Here is a 13,661-nt window from a genome sequence, read left to right as displayed (position 1 = left end):
TACTTAGGACTAGTCAAAGTTCAGGTGTACCATGAATAAAACGTGACAAGTTCCGGGAGGTAATCGATACTTCTCTCTTTATTTATTAATGGATTCAATGCAATAAAAGTTTGTAATGATGAAACTTTGCGAATATTTATGAACCTATTAACTATTACTTAATTAATACTTTTTTTAGGTAAAATTTTATCCTGTAAATAGTATTTCTTTTTTTAGTTTGGAAAGATAAGCAATCAAAAATACTTTTCCCTTGAAAAATATTTGAGAGGCATTGATCAAATGGTGAGATCACCAATCCAAGAATAGAAGAACCACATTATTGAATGCTACTGGTTTTGTGGCTTAGTTATATCTTGAAGATAGAAATGTTATTAACTCTTCCATTTGCTCATGGGAGAGACTTCAACTATCTTCAAGAAACATATTAATGTGCTCCTAAGACAAGCAAATTTATTTTGAATTTCTTGTACCATTATCATTATTATTCTAACAATTTTAAGATAATTGTCTCTATGGCTTCTACATTAATATCGAATAGTATTTCATATTCGTCTAATTCTAATTTTAAAATAATTGATGCCAAAGACTTTTTCTATATGGCATGGAAAGATGAAATTCTTTTTAAGACAATTAAAGTTGGAATATGTTCTTGAAGAAACTTGTCCTAATGCTCTTGGTTATAAGGTACAATCTGACGAGGCTACTTTGATTAAAGAACAAATTGTCAAGTGGCAATATGATGATTATTTGTACAAGAATTATATTCTTGGAGGAATGTCCAACAAATATTATGATCAATACATGTTCAATGCAAATTTGCTAAGGAGATTTGGGACACTCTTCAAGCTATTTAGTTAGCATAAGAGACGAATTCTAAGAAATTTCTTATTTCAAATTATATGAAGTTCAAAATGATGGACGACAAGCCAATCACTGAACAAATACAAGAATTCCAACTTATAGCTAATAAAATTATTATATTGAAATTGCTCTTGATGAAAACTTTCATATTGATGGTATTGAACTTCCTCCATCATGAAAAGAGTATCAAAGTAATTTTTTACACGAAAAGCATGATTTGACTCTTGAACAATTGTTGCAACACTTGTAAATTGAATAAACGGCAAGATATCATGAAAGTAATATTTTGAAGAAACTTGTCGTGAAAGCTCATGTAGTTGTAGAAAATTCAATCGAGAAGGAACCTGAAAACAAGAATTTTTCAACACAAAATACACTACAACAAAATTGATATATAGCTACAAAATTAGTAGCTACGAGATGAAATTCGTCACTAATTATTCACCTTTTATAACGAAAATTACATTTCGTATCTAAATACATGAAGCACATACTTTTAGTGAAGAAATGTAAAATTTTGTAGCAAAGTTTTTTACTCTAAAGTTTTCCACCAAAAAATCTTTTGACGCCATTTTGTTGAGTATCATTAGTGACGAATTTTAAGTTTTTAGTGACACCCTTTTTTAACACCAATAATGCATCCAATTCGTGACAAACTATTTTTTGTCTTGAATTAGTTATAATTTTAGACACAAAAAAAATTCGTCATAAAAAATAAGTTGTCGCAATAGCCACAAATTAGAGTTCGTAGTTAAATATTGTAAGTTTTAGCTACAAAATTTGATATTTAATTGTGACCTCAATTTTTGTCACTAATACTATAAACAATTAGTGACGCTCATTTTATTATCTCTAATAATGGATCCAATTCGTGACAAACTATTTTTTTTGTCTTGAATTAGTTATAAAAAATTCATCATAAAAAATAAGTTATCGCAATAGCGATAAATTAGAGTTCGTAGTTAAATATTGTAAGTTTTAGCTACAAAATTTGATATTTAATTGTGACCTGAACTTTTGTCACTACTACTATAAACAATTAGTGACACTCATTTTATTGTCTCTAATTAATCTATAATTCAGTGACAACATAATTGTCACAAAATATGTCATCGTTAAGTAGTGATGATTTAGAATTTGTAGCTGAATAATTTAGTTTTTTTTTTCTATAAAAAAATTTCGTAGCTAAATATAAATTGATCTTTGGCTATTTTTGTTTATGATTATAGAAAATTAATTGTATATTGATATAGCTATAGAAAACAAGACCCAATCTAATTGTTTGAAGATTGAAGTGAACTTATTGAATGAATTTTTCGAAAGGTATAAAGTCAGTGTGTTAATCTTGTACATGTGAAAAATATTTTAAGTAGACTGACGTTGAATATGATCAACAAATTAATTAAAGTTTGAAGCTATCATATTGTAAGTTTTAGCCACAAATGCTTATCTACTCAATTTCTTTTAACATTCACGAAGAGTTCAGTTGAGACTTTCATCAAATCACATTGGCCTAATCAAATCATGTTGCTTTAAAGTAATTTGATAATCTTGTTCTTTGTTAGTTGCACCTTTCTTGGCAACTAGCCTCACATAAAGGGCTGCACATCTTGCTTTTACTGTTATATCGGGAGTTCCTCCATATGTTTTGCTCTACGTAAAATGGATAGTGGATTCCTCTTTGGCAATTTAGGAAGACTCCATGGTGATATGTCTACGCTGCTCTAACCACATTTGAATAACTCCGAGGAACTCATTCTTCATCCCTATCCAAAGCTTCCTGCATTAGACTTTGTGATCCAATCCCTCTAGGTGATTGTACTCACGACAAATAAATAACAAGAGTAGCAGCTCGATAACAAACTTTGAAACAAACTTCTCTTCTTTGTTAAGCTCATCAATCCTGTGCACTTAATGGACTTCAAGGTGCCACCTGCAGAAAAGAAGCCGCATTTAGAATATATATTATCACAGCAAGCACGAGTGGTAGTACTCAAATTTCTTGCTTGAGTGCAACAGTGCATCTTTCCCATTTACATTAAGACAAGTACATTCTTTCTTGAACGATTTTATCTCAAGTTTGGGATACCATATCCTGAATTGATGAGTTAATAGGCACAATAGAAATTTTAATAACAATTACTGTTGCAAATGAGGACAAATGTTGTACATCAGCACCTATTCGAACAAGTTGATTATTAGATACAGAAGCATCTCAACTCTAAATGATTGTCAATGGCTGATTCTTGGTGCACGTGAGTTCCACAGCCCAACATCATAATTCAAACTCTTTGCATGCAAAAATCCCACTTTCTATTGAAATTTCTCGATAACTTTGTTTCCTGAAGATTTACAAAAACATGAAAAAACTGTGATATAGGATATCAATATAGTACAGAGGTCGCCAACCTTTTATTTCACTTCCTTCTTTCCCATCATAACAGAGAGTCAATAGTTCCATGTATATTTTCGGACATGAGAAGTAACCATGTCAAGAAGAAGTTTTCGTACATAATTCATTCAGCTTTCTTATATATTTTCGCGACAATTAGTTTCACTACTCAAATTGAGCTTCTTTTTCTTGATGGTATTCTGGCTTAAGTGCAAAGCTGAGTTTTTTCTGAAGTTTGAGATTGGGCATTTAACATCGATATATTAATAAGAACAAACGTACTGTTGCACATGAGGTCAAATGTTGTACAACAACACCTATTTAAACATTTTGATCATTAAATAGAGAAGCCCTCAACTCCAAATGCTTATCGATGACCATTCCACCAGCCTGCATGACACTAACTCCTTGCACGCAGAGATCTCAATGACTTCAATACCCGAAGAGTTTTCACATGTTTGTGATGATATTATTTCTAGAAGATTTACAGAAACTTGAGAAAAACTGAGATATAGGATACCTTTCATATAGTAGAGAGGTTGCTGAAATTCTGTTTCACTTCTTTCCCAATAGCAAAGAGTCGAAAACTCTATGGCGACTCTTACAGTTGAAGTTGCCGGCATTTGGTAGCAGCAAACTCAAAGTTTGAGGCATACCAACGACACTCCAATTAGTGTATAATATGGTTTGTAAGTTATGATGCACTCAACTTCGAGGAACATCCTTAAATTGACCAATTGTATTGGGTGCAATCTCTAATTTCCTTATGTTTCTATTCCAGAAGAGTTCAATATGAGAAAGAGAGACTATTCTCTACTAGAAAGGGAGAAGATAAGAAAACATACTTGATTTCAGCCTAGATTTGAGGTCAACTATGCTTTCTACAGATGACAGAAATTGGGTACCGTTAACAAAATTTAATCTAGCGCCAACATCCCTGCACATGCCAGAACTGCCATTCCTATCTATGCAGGAGTGACTCTGGGAACCGGAATTCCTTAATAGAGTACAAGGTCGACCAATTTCCTTGCTGAACTAGATATCAACCTCAGTGTTATAACTTCTGACTTCATATCTAACCAAATAAAAAACACATGACATATTTCTCTATCAATGAACTCGACTAACATATGATGGGCTGCTTGAAACTAAAAAACAACAAGAATGCACTCTATTGCTCACCCTCATCACACTTATCTTCATCTATTTTACATGACAGAACCATGAACAACAAGATGATTTTAATGACCCTTTTATACATTTTCAATATATACTTCCTTGGATCTCCTAAGAAATGCTTATCACTTGATAAATGCTGAAAGACTCTAATGGGTGCTTACAAGAATAAGTTAATCACATATGCTGAAAACAAAGGAATTGTATAATAACAAGTTAACCTGTGAAGGGCTTTGATGCTTATCAGGATGCCACTTCAAAGCTGATAAACGGAAACTGCAAGAACGATCATAGTGTCTCAATTAGTCTTCAAATATACATATGAGTATGGAGGGAACAAATCTTTTAGAACTTATGCATTCTTGACGTCCTCATTTTCAGGGGACCTCATGGAGGTAAACTGAGAACTACTCTTTCAGAGAAAGTTGGATTCCGTCTCAGTTTTAATTATTAAGTTTCATAATCCCATTTGTACTGGGTTCGTTCTGGCCAGTCTGTTTCTTGTCTAGGAGAGAATAGATCTTCAAAATTAAATAATTTATCAGGCCTAAAAGAACAAAGTGTCCCACTTATTACCAAAATTTTCTTGGAATATTGTCTCAGGATATTCAGCAAATTCTTCACATAACCTCTGTTTCTTCATTTTTCCTAAAAAGGAATAATTAATGGGTCAATGAAGGCTATTGCATCCTCTAATAAGCTCAGTATCATGTCACCATTATCCATGTAATGATAGCAGAGATTAACAATCAGAAAGCATAACGGTTTTGACATGTGTAAATTTGTGACAGCCAAAAAGTCCTATTTCCATTCTTTAAAGAAGCATTAATCAAGTGTTACTTTGAGAAGCTCAAAGCCTTGCAGTACAACTCGTACATGGAAAGAATACAAAGCAACGCAAGTTCATCCTGTTTTACTTATAACTTATAGCAGCAAAGCCAAGGTTCACGATCAATAAACATTTGCATTCAATTTGAAGAGGCATTGTTTTCAGTATATTTCCTGATAGGTACCCCACTAGTCCAGCAAGCTGGTGAGTAGTAAATGACTTTCATAAATACAATCCCAGCTCTAGAAAAGGACCTAACCAATTAGATTGAATCACCAAAACTCAATAGCAGTATATGTTTCAGTCACATCTGGAATTTCAGAAATCAAAATCTCTAGAATGGGGGCAAAAGTTGAAACACACTGATATTTTCAGTGTAACATATTCATTACTGTGCTAGTTAAAATAGAGAACTTAATAGTAAAAAGAGAATACAAACTTACACATATTTCTCCTTAAGCAGTCTCTATGACGAGAAATGGGCACTTTTCTTTTCTGGACGATTATAACGATCCACATCCCATCTATCATCTTTTGTTGAAGATTCATTCTAGTAAATTGTTCAACAAGAAAAAATTTTAGATTATAATTAATCCACCACATTGTGAAGTTAGTGTGTATCTGAAATTGACAATGGAAGCGGTTTCTTGCAGAAGAACTCGTGATGAGGCAATAACTTGAAGTGAGTAGTAAGATCCACAACACCTGTAAGTTTTTTTAGCCCTAATAATATATTTGGACCGATCAACGATAGTAAGCCAATGATGTCTTGATTAAAATGAATGTATTTCAAGTAGAAGAAGTTCAGAGCATCAACAATAACATACCCAGTGCAATCCCACAAGTGGGATCTGGGAAGGGCAAAGCATACGCAGATCGTACCCCTTACCTCATAAATATAGAGAGGTTGTTTCTGATAGAACCTCATAAATACTTACTCATAAAGAAAATTTGGGGTGGTTGAAAGCAGGAGCCCGAATAAAGAACATACAGAATAGAGTGCAACTAGAAAACTGATCTCCGATCTATATCCAAGCGACTTTGCAATTTGCCTAGTTTATTGCTGTAAACGAGTATGAGTGTTCCAATTTTATAATTGAACAATCTAACAAACCTGTAAGAGTATGCGTCTGTAATCCTCCCTCCTTTCTAAGAACCTCGTCCTCAAGGTTCAAGTAGAGCAATGCAACAATGAAAGAGTATATCCACCGTAAAGTGAAACATACTTTCGCGTCAATTCCATTAGAGGGTTGTGTGATAACAATTCTATAACTAAAGATGCATGTTATGTTTTCCAATCCAGAGCATTGATTGAAGATCATTGCTAATCATTTAGTCCACTCAAAAGAATACATCACAAGAAATGGTTTGTGCAAATTCACCATGTAATAGATTCTTATAGTTAAAAATACCAAAACAAAATTTTGTCACCAATTTGCTCCCCTATGCCCACCGAGAAAATGAGCCTAGTTGAAACAAGGAAAGCTGACCTAGATACATGAATTTTAGCAGCTCCAACAGCACAAAAGAAATCATCAATTCCAATGAGTAAACCAGATATGAAGCGGGCCATAAATATTTGAAAAGTAATTACTGTGAGGTTAGTGTCCAGTCCTTCAGATTTGCGACTATGGAAGTAAGATAAGATTAGCAGAATACCAGCTAACCGAAAACTATAGATATATCTAGCAACAGGGGTAAGGAGCATGCCTAGATTTGCGGTAACAGTAACCTTGAGCAAACACGTCTCTAAAGTATCCATATCCACGTATCGCGCCTTAATTTCAGCAGGCCATGCTAACAGGAAAATAAGAAACTTTCTTCACAATGCACAACAAATGTAGAATATGGCAAAGACCTTAAAGAAAAAGTCCCTGACCCCATTATCAGACCCAACCAAGTGACACCTCCAGAGGAAAAAAACCAGAATGTTGTAGTTCATTTAAATACATTTAACAGATAACAAGAATCCTGGAGAAAAACACTCTTGTCCAGTATCAACCAATTGCATTTGGGTAGATGAAAGTTCAGAGGATCGTAAGTCCGTAACAACTTGATGTTGGACTAAGGACTCTGGAGACGCTATCTCCATGCAGCTGGTAGGAACATAGAAAAGACTCCACAAAAGATTTCTTTTACAATCCCAATATGAATCGTATAGACTCTCTCGAGTGAAGGACCCAAATGTGTTTTGATGGTGAAACTTAACCTTAGTTACATACTGATGCATAAGTGTTTAACTGACCTTGCTTTTGGTATAATATAACTTTAAAATAATGTTGTTTTAAAGTTAAAAATTGTTAACAATGTGGATAACACATTTGACTTTTAGGACTCCCTTTACGTATTTTTTGCAACTCTCAGCAACTGCAGTTCTAACCCAATAATATTTCATTATTTTATCCACACAAAAAGATAATAAAAAACAATCTCAATGTAAAAAACAAACTTGAACCGAAAAAATAAACTTGAAGAACCGAATATACAAGGTAACATAAATCTAAAACAAACCTCACAAATTTTGCTTTCAGTAGTAATAGGCCAAACCACCAACAAACACCTCTGTCTCTTTTATTTCCTATTCTGCTAAGCCAGAAAAAAAACAAAGCCCATTAAAAGTGAAAACACATCTTTCTTAAGCATGCAAAAACCACATGTTGACAAAGGCATACTTGAGCCCTAAAGTGAGGCTCAAAACGTGTTTAGCGCTTTATCTCGCTTAATGTGTGCTTCAGTGTCATCATCAAGGTTCTAAGACATATTATTCACTGTCAATAAACCTCTTTTGAAGAGATGGCACTAAAAATTGATCATTTTATCATATATCTTTTTCAATTTTTTGTTCATATATTTGTCATTCATACTTAAATTATTAGTCTTGGACTAACATACATATATTTGTATTTTTTTCTCCCTTTGTGCCTTTTTCATTAAAACCCTTTGCGCTTAAAGCCCCAATAATGAAGAGGACCACAAATTTTATCTCATCAAGTGGAAGAAGGTGACTCAGCCAAAAAATTAAGGAGGTCCTGGAATCAAGGATCTTATAGCTCATAACAAAAACATGATGATTAGGTGGCTTTGGAGATCTAATTTGAAGGATGCAGGGTTCTGGAATGAAGTTGTCATAGCCAAACATGGAGTGATGGATCACTGGTGGTCAGAGATTTCCACTCTCCCTTATGGATTAGGTCTTTGGAGTGGTATTAGAAAATTATGGGACACTTTTGTTCAACAGACTCACTTCTAGGTGGGTAATGGCTCACTTCTAAGATTCTGGAAGGACAAATGACTTGGAAGTACCACTTTTCAGGATGACTTCCCTATCTTGTATAGAATAGCTCAAGATCCTGACTCTATAATCTCTGCTAATAAAGAAGAGAACAATTGGGACCAACATTCAGAAGAAACATGCATGATTGGGAAGTGAATTAGATCTTTTAGCAAGACTACAATAGTGTCACATCAATCTTCAGACAGATGGCCATATGAAATGGGGGTGTCATAGTGGGGCTGTTTACACAGTAAAGAAAGGTTACAATCAGTTGTGCTCTAGCAACCCCCTGATAGATAACTGGACCTGGAAATTTATTTGGAGGACCAAGCTATCAGAATACACATAAAAGTAATTAGGCACACAAACACATAAATCAACTACATTATAAAATAACTTCACGGATCAATGACTGTTATGTCGAAATAACAAACACATTCAACATCCATATGCAAAATAAATTAGTAAAATAGAAAAATGTATATATACAGGAAAGTAAAAAATTTTGCTTAGCAATTGTAGGCATTACCAGTTGCAAGGATTTTCTTCAAATCCTTATCAGGAGGGCTGGTGTTGCCACCCAAAAAGGCCAACAAGTAAGCAATGATAACTTTAGAGAGATGATCATTTTCCAACAAATATAGAGATAGCACAAATTGTAGGATTTCCCAACTCCACGAAGGTGCTTGAAGGAAGTATTTAGAGACAAACTAACTTTTAGGGTTCTCCATAACTCACTTTGTAATGTTCATTTTTTATTACATCTTTCACTTATGTCTCCTTAAATGTAAGATATTTGGTGAATTCTAACCTGCTATTGTTTCCTAGCTGTATAGATGGTTCAGCGCTATCCGTCCAATAAAAAGCTTTAAATACTGGTCATACAAGAGAAGCAACAAAACTTAGCTACACTATTAAGGAGTACTAAAGGGAGTGGGGGTAGGGTAACTTAAGTAGGCAAAGAAAAGAGGAACATAGACGGAACATCTGAACATAGGTCTGCGGACCTAACAGATAATCACTAATAGGTAGTTAATTGTGAAGTACAAACCTAATGCCTGAATGGTACTCATCAGGGAAGACTTTAATGCAATCCATCAAATATCCCTGTGCAATCTCATCTTTACAATTGATAACCTAAATATAACATGAGGTAACAAGTTAGAATATTATAAAAATTTTGGGTTAACTTAAGTAACATAAATTGGACGGCACCAGAGGTAAATACCTTCTCTAAAACTCTTAGAAACACCGTGTGTTTGTACAAATCAAGGTCAATGCCCTCAATTTGACTTAAAACATCCAAAAATTTTACTTTTGAAATGCTAGCAATTGCAGGATTTCCGACTAGCAATATGATAATGCACTATGAAATTGAGCTATTCAAAGCTCCAGCTCATTATCAAGTTTCTAATACCAACACCAAAAACCCAATGACATAACATATGTATAGTGGAAAATGCCATGGCATCTTTTAAACTATTAAAATGGTTACAAATATAACAAAGTTGGACATTTGAAATACGTAGTGCTGTAATTTTGACAGTTTGCCATGAAAAATCTAAGTTCAAACAAAATCTATATGTAGACAAAAAACCTCCTAAATTACGTTTAGGGGGAACAACTGAAAAAAGGATACTTCATAAGCTGAATTCACCGAATTCTTCTAATTGAAAAGACTGAACCCCATGTCCTGAAAAAGATTTGAGAAAAACATATAAGCACCGCCACCAAAAGGTACTGAAGCCAACTTTTCTTTACTGGAAGCAATCAACTCAGTGATATCTTTGCCCTTAACTTCAGAGAGTACTAGTTGAATCCTATCATCTTCACCCTCAGCTCCAACTGCAGCAAGCATTCAAATTTTAATTCTAAACAATCCACTATAACTAGTAAACGTGTATGACGAATAAGAATAAAAAGTCAGAATAGTTTACAATAAAAATTCACTGTAATAACATATCACTAGTTATAAGAAATTAGGAGAGAAAAAAAACCTTTGTCTCACTCTCACACTTTGAGCCAATTTTGCAACATCTGTGAGGGAGCAGAAAATTAAACAAATCAAACATAATGGAAAAAGTTAATTAATTTGTAATGTGAAAGATCATAATTGATGATAAGGAACTGCAATCTACGCAACCAGTCACATATACATTAAAAGAAAATGACAAACAAGTAAGCAATGATAACCTTACTTATTATGAGGTTACATCACAAGTCAATGTCGTCGTTGTCATCTGTGCTATCAGCTTCATTGTTAGTAGTACTATTATTATTTTGATTCTCCTCATGGTCACTGATGTACTCAACCATAGTGTCATCCGCTTGGTTAGAATCTTCTCCATTATAATTAACTTCAACTTTATATTCTGTTTGAGCCTCCAATTCAATTACGTTTGCATCTATGGTAATCAACTCAACATCATCTCTATGTAGTTGACTCAAATATCAATTGTATCATTAACAATTGATTTAATTTCAAGTGACGTATCCTGATACACTTCAACATTTGTAACAGGTAACTCATCATTTTCTACCTCTGAGTTTTCCTTTTTCGGAACATCATATATGTGCCTAGCTTGAAATTTGAGCACAATTCGCCAATCTTCCCCTATTTTGGGTCATTAATATAAAATAATTGCTTTTCTTGAGTAGCTAGTACAAAGGGATCATGATCATACCAAAATCTTTTAATACAGACGCTCGTAAAATTTTTATCTTCTTGCATCCTTATTTTCTTGCGAAGATCAAACTACTTGAATTTGAATAGGAAAACTCGATTTTCTTCAACATACTCTAACTCAAGAATGTCAGTTATGATACCATAAAAATCAATCTCCACTTTTTCATGAAGGCCTCTAACAACTATACCGCAATTTTGAGTTTTATGTAATTCATCGCGTTGTTGAATATGGTACCTAACACCATTTATAATACAACCAGTACATTTTATTCCACGCACATCAGGACCCATATCCAAAAGATATACTTTCATGATAGACCTTGACTTCTCCTTATTAAATAACTGCATAATCTATGAGGAAATATTATTGCTTTCAATTAGTAAAGAATAAAAAGATAAAATTTAAGCGCATAACATGATTATTATCTTAAAGTCACTTATATTCTTTCTGAACCACAAAAGAAATTATTCTCTGTGTTTCTCTTCTTTATCCACTACACCTTGCTTTAATAGCTCTTTTTATGCTCTCTACATGTAACAAAGTAAGTTATTTAGAAATTGTTTAAATAAAAAATATCAACATATGTAAATATATATAAAAGAAATACTTACTCAAGAAAAGGTTCTGCTTCTTCACAATTATTCAACACATATCACTGAGCCATGTCAAAATCTTTCTTTGGTATGGCATCATAATCTCCATCTTTATATGGTCTAATACTTTTTGAAAATATTTCTAAAATAGGCCCATCACTATTGCTAGATCCATCATCATTTCTGTCTTTGCGATTAAATCTAGTCTCAATGTCATCAAGATACATAGAGCAAAATGTCAAACATTCATCAATAATATAACCTTCAGTACTAGAACCTTCAGGTTGTGCCTTGTTTCGAACATAACTCTTAAGATTGCACAAAAATCTCTTGATTTTGTACATCCAACGATATTGTATCAGTCCCTCATACATTGACTCTCGTGGTAAATGCACAGCCAAATGTACCATAACATAAAAAAAATCGATAAAAAGATCATCTCAAGCTTACATAATATAACAACTATATCCCTTTCTAGTTGTTCCAAATCATCTCGTCTAAATGTCTTACAGCATAATCGTCAGAAAAAATCACTTATCTCAATCAGTACTAAAGATACATCTTTATTTTTAAATACATAAATAGCAATAGGAAGCACTCGATGTAACAAAACATGATAGTCATGACTTTTGAGTCTAGTTATCTTACCATCATCCTCATTTACACACCCTGTGATATTTGAAGCATAGCCATCAGGAAATTTAATAGACTTTAACAATGTCCAAAACTTTTTTTTTCTCTTCTTTTGACATATTATAACAAGCATCAGGCATTATATAATTAGAACCATCATGTCGCAACCATAGTTCTTTTCTTATGTTCATATCTTTTAGATCTTGTCTTGCTTTATAAGTATCTTTAGTTTTCCCCTCAATATTCAATAATATCCCCAAATAGCCTTACAAATGTTCTTTTCTATGTGCATGACATCTAAATTATGTCGCAACTTCAACCCCTTCCAGTAGGGCAACTCACATAGAATACTTCTCCTCACCCAATTCAACTCTTTAGGAAGACGTTTCTTTCTTTTATTATTTGAGTGTTTTCCTGATCTATAAGTACTGAGTAATTGTTGCAATATTTCATCACCTGAGAGATCTTTTGGCTTCATTCTTTTTTTTATCTTTCCATCAAATTTCTTGCTTCTTCTCCAAGAGTGACTGGATTCAAGATACCGATGATGACCCGTGTAAGAAATTTTACCTCTTGCCCTTTATGAAGGTGCATCCTTGTTGCAAGTGGGACATGCCATGTATCCCTTAGTGATCCATCCAGATAAATTGCCTAATTCATTAAAAAAAAATTATATGTTCAACAATAGTTTATAACCTGAATATAAAAATAACATATGTAGAAAAACAAAATTCACTACAACAATGAATGAAAATTCAATTTTCTTATGTATTGTCAATCAACTAAAAGAACACCTCTTTTTCATGCGAAATACAATTAATAATTGCACAACTTTTCTCCCTAGGAAAATAGAAAACTAGAAAAGTAGAGAATTTTAAAATATACCATAAGTTGAAAAATCATTTATGGTCCATAAAACAGCAACATGCATTTTGAAGCATTCCCCAACTGATGCATCAAATGTCTCTACACAATCACTCTATAACTCTTTCAATTCATCAACCAAAAGACACAAATAAATATCAATATCCTTTCCCGGTGCTTGGGGACCAGGAATAAGTAATGACATCATCATAAATGGATCCTTAAAACATTTTCATGGAGGAAGATTATAAGGAACAAGAATGAAAGGCCACATACTATATGATGTGCTCATGTTACCATGTGAATTAAAACTATCAGTTGCAAGACCGAGTCTAATATTACGAAGTTCTTG

At 33.3% G+C, this 13,661-nt stretch overlaps 1 long non-coding RNA gene across 18 annotated transcripts; it reads right to left on the bottom strand.

The window, feature by feature from the left end:
- Nucleotides 1-2,173: 2,173 nt before the first annotated feature.
- On the bottom strand, nt 2,174-11,003 carry LOC124899723. Of its 18 annotated transcripts, none has more exons than XR_007057213.1 (11): nt 10,731-11,001; nt 10,530-10,569; nt 9,761-10,377; nt 9,584-9,669; nt 9,344-9,407; nt 7,770-7,841; nt 5,702-5,808; nt 5,006-5,077; nt 4,651-4,705; nt 3,040-3,203; nt 2,174-2,794 (listed from the first exon to the last, which is right to left on the bottom strand). It is a non-coding gene; the product is annotated as an uncharacterized LOC124899723 (long non-coding RNA). The 18 variants fall into 18 exon arrangements; XR_007057202.1 differs by having other exon boundaries at nt 5,702-7,055; nt 9,062-9,407; nt 10,731-11,000; XR_007057203.1 differs by having other exon boundaries at nt 5,702-7,055; nt 10,731-11,000.
- Between the last annotated feature and the right edge of the window lie 2,658 nt (nt 11,004-13,661).

This window comes from Capsicum annuum, chromosome 6, assembly GCF_002878395.1.
Source record: "Capsicum annuum cultivar UCD-10X-F1 chromosome 6, UCD10Xv1.1, whole genome shotgun sequence".
Classification (NCBI taxonomy): Eukaryota; Viridiplantae; Streptophyta; class Magnoliopsida; order Solanales; family Solanaceae; genus Capsicum; species Capsicum annuum.
This window is presented reverse-complemented; position numbering and strand designations above follow the sequence as displayed.